Source organism: Delphinus delphis, chromosome 14 (assembly GCF_949987515.2).
Source record: "Delphinus delphis chromosome 14, mDelDel1.2, whole genome shotgun sequence".
Classification (NCBI taxonomy): domain Eukaryota; kingdom Metazoa; phylum Chordata; class Mammalia; order Artiodactyla; family Delphinidae; genus Delphinus; species Delphinus delphis.
This window is the reverse complement of record NC_082696.1, coordinates 21835680-21843099: the sequence shown is the minus strand read 5'-3', so window position 1 is coordinate 21843099 and position 7420 is coordinate 21835680.

Genomic DNA, 7420 nt, shown 5'->3' with positions numbered 1-7420 from the left:
GTGGTGTTTGCCTGCTTGTAGATTTTACAAATCTATGTTATCACACTGAATAAACATAGTAATAGGGAGACTGCATGGACTACACTAATGTAATAGATATAGAAGTGATCTTAGTGTCTAAATTACTTGGATTTGAACTTCATCATCTCAGTAATAGCAGCCACAAAGTTGTAAAAAAGCAGTTATTGGCATCGTTATTTTTAAATTGACTCAAATAGTAGTAGTCTTCTTAACACACTATGGGTGAATTTGTGTGTTAGCAACTATAATCAGAATAGACTTACAGAAATTGTCAACTGCTTTGAAAAATTGTTTCACACATAAAACTCAAAATGTTTGATTCCATGATATTGAGGATGAGCTTTTTAGAATAAATAAATACATTTCTGTCTGATGAATTTCTATTCATCTTTATTTCCCCCAGCGTGAAACAGACCAGTGGTTCTCAATTGGGGCAGTATCACACGCATAAACACCTAGGGTATTTTGGAAACTGTATGAAGGCTTATCAATTACTGCAGTGGTTGCAGGGTGTCATTATTGCAGGGAGCTACCGGCACTTAGTAGACCGGGTTCTGGGATACTGGGGTCCCAGCAACGTGTAGGACAGTTTTGTACAACTTTCTGATGTCCCTCCAGAGGAGACACTCATGAAAATGAAAGATCTATTTAGATCTATATGAATCTAGAACCTGTTTTATTATAAAGACAAATTGGGGGGTAGATCTTTAATAAGTCATTTCTGCTATAGTAAGATGTGTGTTTCTAAAAATCACTGTGCTATGCAAAATCATGCAATAAAAACAACAGGGCTTATGAGAAAAATGGGTTTAGGGACATGATACTCAAAAACTTCATGAGTGACATAAATAAAAAGGTGGGATCCCAGTAAAAATAGTAGCACAGTTTGATACATGGTAAATGGTTAAGAAATACACAAGAACTACAATAAATATTTTACTGGAAAAATACCTAAAGTTCGCTAGTAGAAGTGGGCAACAGAAGAGCCGCCATCTGTGAGTTATTGTGAAGTCTTGGAGGGAGGGTTATGTGAAACTGGACGGAAAATTACAGCCCCATTCACTACGTGTGCCGGTGTGGTGAAACGAGGTAGCTGGTAGGTGTTTAGTGTGTTAGCATGTACATGTGTGTATTCCTACATGGCTCATTCAGCAAAGTGCACTTCTCTGGATTTGCCTGGTGTTTCTCGCTGAAAAAGTCCTCATAAGCAAATGTATTACGTTCAGATTGTTCCTATCAATTGCTTTCGAACAAATTTTAAAGCAAGTGTTACAGAACTAACTGTAGATTGAATTGTTCTAGGAAGGCAACTGCTATGTAAATCAAGAAAAATGTTTTCTTTTGTTTGGAACTTTCCAAGATTTGTTCACCTTTCCAGAAAATCATGTCCTTGAGGCAATGCCACTTGTGGTTCATGACTTCCCAACACGACACACTGGTATGAGCCTGCATTGGTAGCTGTCGTATTCCTGGTGATCTATATAGAGGTGCAAGTATCAAAATATTCATTAGATCTTCTACTCTAACGTTTAACTGTAATAGTTAAAGAGCATTTATCTAAGAATAAAGAAATAAAGTTGTATTAGAGATTACGTTCCTGCCATTTCTCCCTTACATACAGTTAGGATATTATATTGAAATTTTTGAAATGATATGTAAAGGCCAATTATATTATATAAAATGGGCACAATAAAATATGTATTAGGAAAAGAGGGTGGCTGTGAACCACGGGTATAGAGTATGTTTTTTTTAAAAAAAGAAAGGAAATGTTGACATATTTTTTTATCCATGAATACATGTGAGGGTTAAATGAGATATGCCTGGCATATGATAGGCTTTAAATAAATGATAATGGTATTATTATTTTTTGATACAGTATTAGAAGACACACATATCCAGTTGCTTCCTGCATCTTTTCTTTTGGATGTCCCACAGGGCCCTCAAACTTAGGAGATCATGGTCAACAAACTGCCCATTACTCTCCCAAACATGCCCCCTACCTGGGGTTTTTATTTATTTATTTATTTATTTATTTATGGCTGCATTGGGTCTTTGTTGCTGCACGCGGGCTTTCTCTAGTTGCGGTGAGCAGGGGCTATTCTTCTTTGCGGTGCATGGGCTTCTTATTGTGGTGGCTTCTCTTGTGGAGCATGGGCTCTAGGCAAGCGGGCTTCAGTAGTTGTGGCACGCAGGCTCAGTAGTTGTGGCTCACGGGCTCTAAGAGCACAGGCTCAGTAGTTGTGGTGCACAGGCTTAGTTGCTCCGCGGCATGTGGGATCCTCCCGGACCGGGGCTCAAACCTGTATCCCCTGCATTGGCAGGCGGATTCTTAACCACTGTGACACCACGGAAGTCCCCTACCCGGGTTTAATCAATAGTGAAAAGGCTTCATGTTTAACCCAGTAGTGACCAGCTAGCAAAGGAGCATTATCTGTGACTCTTCTCTTTTTTGAGAGGCCTATATCCAATAAACCCCCATTCCCATAAATTCCAGATATCCCCCTCTCTCCCACCATGTGTTTCAAAGCTATCTGCTTTTCTCTAACCTAACTACTACCACATTATTTCAAGCTACCATCATCTCCTACCTCAATTATGGAAATAGCCTCCGAGCTAAGCTCAGTCTCCCTTCTTATCCCCTCAGATCTATCTTCTCTTTAGCATCAACCAATAGAAATACAATGAGCACATATGCAATTTTCAATTTTCTGGACCATCATTTAGAAAAGGAAACGTGGGCGATTTTAATAACAACTTATTTAACTTACTGTATCCAAATTTTAATCATTTCAACATGTTATTCATATGAACAATTATAAAAGATATTTGGCCTCCTCCTTCTGCTATGTCTTCAAAATCTGGCATATATTTTACATTTACAGCACCTATCAGTTTGGACCCCCCACACCTCAAGTACAATTTGAGAGAATTTTATGCTATGCTGTGATACTCAATATATAATTTCTGGAAAGCCAGGTTTGACTCCATGACTGGCCTTGAGTTGAATTGGAAAATATACCACAGTCCATCCCTTTACAAATAGGGTTCCACAAGAAGGGTAAGCCCTGATGCCCTAAGACATCCATTGTGTGTCATGAATTAACTTCTCTCCTGTGAGAGTCCTCTAACTTCCTCTTCTACCCCTCTGTACACATCCAATTCAGTGCTCTCAGCTACCAGTAAGTGACAAGAATAGACAAACCAGTCTCCAGCTTGGGCCTTTCTTGAGAACTACTGTAGGGAACTCATTTTCTTACCTGCATCTCCAAATGCAATATAAACCTATATTTTTCCTTAGTTAACAAGACCACCTCATTCCACTGCCCAGGTTAAAACTCCAGTCATCTTTACCCCCCTATCTCTCTCTCCCTGACACCAAATCAGTCACTAGTTATGATCAATTCCTCTTCATTAAGTAAAACTGTCCCTTCTATCTCCATGACCCCATTGTCTGTTTGGATTGTTGTTGCTCTTATTTCCAGGGAAACGACATAGCTTCATAATTCTCCCAGTTGGTCTCCCTGCCTCCACTCTTTCTCAAATCCATTGTCTTCCTTGCTGTCACATTGATTTTTTTCTGAATAATAACAACAACACTAACAATGGCCATGTACTTTCTTGCTTCAATCTTTGCTTACCTCAGCTCCTCATTGCTTACAGGGCCAGATCCATGCTCCTTGTATTGGATTAGGAAATTGGGCTTTGAAGTACCTTTCTAGCTTTACCACGTCCACCCTGTCGCAGACTCAGGGAGCTAGCTATAATACATCTGGCTTTTTCCCCACTCACAGCTTTACAACCTGGATCATCTAACATGCCATTTTCCACTTTATTTTTATGCCTCACCTCTACCAGAATATAAAATGGAGGCAAAGACTTACTGTGTTTTGTGCAGCACCATGCACCCAGCACACAGAACAGTGTCCCAGAGTACATGATGAAATTTATCTATTGAATGAGTAAGTCAATAAATTGTTCTGAGACAGGCTGAGACCTGGGACCCTTTGCTGCAGTGCTTACACTTGGACAAATTCTCCTTGAGCAACAAAATACAAAGAAACTATAAGGGACTGAAAATAACTGTGCATGCACAGTTGAGGCAAATTATGGACAAGAAGATACAAAAAAACCAAAAAGATGCCACCAAAAACTACTAGAGCTAAACAATGAATTTGGTAAAGTTGCAGGCTACAAAATTAATGTACAAAATTCTCTTGTATTCCTATACACTAACAACGAAAGATCAGAAAGAGAAATTAAGGGAACAACCCCATTCACCACTGCAACAAAAAGAATAAAATACCTAGGAATAAACCTACCTAAGGAGGTAAAAGACCTGTACTCAGAAAACTATAAGACACTGATGAAAGAAGTCAAAGATGACACAAACAGTTGGAGAGATATACCATGTTCTTGGATTGGAGAAATTAATATTGTGAAAATGACTATACTACCCAAAGCAATCTACAGATTCAGTGCAATCCCTATCAAATTACCAGCGGCATTTTGTACAGAACTAGGACAAAAAATCTTAAAATTTGTATGGAGACACAAAAGACCCTGAATAGCCAAAGCAATCTTGTGGGAAAAAAACGGAGCTGGAGGAATCAGACTCCCTGACTTCAGACTATACTACAAAGCTACAGTAATCAAGACAGTATGGTACTGGTGCAAAAACAGAAATATAGATCAATGGAACAGGATAGAAAGCCCAGAGATAAACCCACACACCTGTGGTCACCTAATCCATGACAAAGGAGGCAAGGATATACAATGGAGAAAAGACAGTCTCTTCATTAAGTAGTGCTGGGAAAACTGGACAGCTACATGTAAAAAATGAAATTAGAACACTCCCTAACACCATACACAAAAATAAACTCAAAATGGATTAGAGACCTAATTGCAAGACCGGACACTATAAAACTCTTAGAGGAAAACATAGGAAAAAACTCTTTGACATAAATCCCAGCGAGATCCTTTTTGACCCACCTCCTAGAGTAATGGAAATAAAAACAAAAATAAACAAATGGGACCTAATGAAACTTAAAAGCTTTTGCAAAGCAAAGGAAACTACAAACAAGATGAAAAGACAACCCTCAGAATGGGAGAAAATTTTTGCAGATGAATCAACAGACAAAGGGTTAATCTCCAAAATATATAAACAGCTCATGCAGCTCAATATTAAAAAAACAAACAACCCAATCAAAAACTGGGCAGAAGACCTAAACAGACATTTCTCCAAAGAAGACATACAGATGGACAAGAAGCACATGAAAAGCTGCTCAACATCACTAATTATTAGAGAAATGCAAATCTAAACCACAATGAGGTATCACCTCACACCAGTTAGAATGGGTATCATCAGAAAATCTACAAACAACAAATGCTGGAGAGGGTGTGGAGAAAAGGAACCCTCCTGCACTGTTGGTGGGAATGTAAATTGATACAGCCACTATGGAGAACAGAATGGAGGTTCCTTAAAAAACTAAAAATAGAATTACCATATGACCCAGCAATCCCACTACTGGACATATACCCAGAGAAAACCATAATTCAAAAAGACACATGCACCCCAATGTTCATTTCAACACTATTTACAATAGCCAGGTCATGGAAGCAACCAAAATGCCCATTGACAGACAAATGGATAGAGAAGATGTGGTACATATATACAGTGGAATATTATTCAGCTATAAAAAGGAACGAAATTGGGTTATTTGTAGAGATGTGGGTGGATCTAGAGGCTGTCATACAGAGTGAAGTAAGTCAGAAAGAGAAAAACAAATATCGTATATTAATGCATATATGTGGAACCTAGAAAAATGGTACAGATGAACTGGTTTGCAAGGTGGAAATAGACACAGCTGTAGAGAACCACCGTATGGACCCCAAGGGGGGAATGTGGCGGCGGGGTGGGATGGTGGTGTGATGAATTGGGAGATTGGGATTGACATGTATACACTGATGTGTATAAAGTGGATGACTAATAAGAATCTGCTGTATAAAAAAATAAATTAAATAAAATTAAAAAAAAAAAAAGACCAAAAGGACCAACGGCCACTTCTGAAGAGCCGGGAGCACAAGCAGGATACTGCACATGGCCCCTGCACACAGCACCGCCAAAGGCGGGAGCAAACAACCTGAGCCGTCACTCCAGCCCGACCGCTGGACCTGCACATACTCACCCCATATAAGGGACCAGCTCACTTCCCCTCAGTGAGCAAGCAAGGGAGGGAACCTGTTGCTTGTTCTCGCTCCCCCCTGCTGCAGCAGGGGCCCCAAAAAGCCTTGCCTGAATTTCTTGTCTGGCCTCTGATCAATTTCCATTGATGAAGAAGGCCAAGAACCCTGATCTGTAACAGTTCCAGGGCCACCTCTGCAGCGAAGCCTGCTCCATGCTTCCTTTCATTCTCAGCAGGGTGATTGCTCTCTCCTTTGTGATTGCAAAACACACCAAATGCGCCATTATTTTAGCACTAACAGCATACTGTATATATTTACTCACATATACATCTCTCCTCTTTATTTGAGCTCCTTGATGGCAGGAATACTCTCTTATTCATCCTAAATGTCAATTATAGTACCCAGTTCATAGTAGGCATTCAAAAACTGTTTTATGAACAAGTGAATACATGAAATGAGTTAGACAGAGGAAGAAGAAGAGTATTTGATTTGGCCAGGGAATCACACATACACATGCACACCCCCCCCAGTGAGGAGTAAGACACACAAATCACCCTATGCAACTAAATGCTGCAAGGATTATTCTCTGTGAGAGACAGATATTAGGCTAGCTGTGGTGGCCTTTAATTCACCTTTGTAAAACACAGTTTTAAAAAGACAGTCTTGCTTATAAAACATAATAGGTAAGTTGTAAATCCACCAATTTGAGATTTTTGGAATGAAAATACTGATAGAGTTTGACCTTTAATGAGCTATTTCCATTATTAAAAGGTTCTACTTTTTTGTAATGAAAGAACTATGATTTCTGGAACTACGATTTCTATGATTTTATGGTGTATTTGTTTCAGTTGGTTTTTACCTTCAGTCACCTCAGCAAAAATAAAGAGGTTTCCCCACTGGGGGAATGTCAGACATGTATGCATACTGAGAGGGAAGCGGAGGGGGAAATGATCATTTGATTAATTCATGACTCTTCTCAGATACCCATTCCCATGCCCAGGTTCTGAGGACCCCATTTCTAGAGCTCGCACTGTGTTGACCACTCTCTGTTCTAATCGGATGACATATGGAAGCCAATGACTGCCTTCTCACATGCTAAAAGCGTTCATACTCTGCACACCTCGGGATAGGCAGAGCCTAGCAATTAAAAGCACAGATGGTATGTTGGTAGCCTCAAAATTTCTGCAGCAACAAAATTGGGAAATTAAAATGTAAA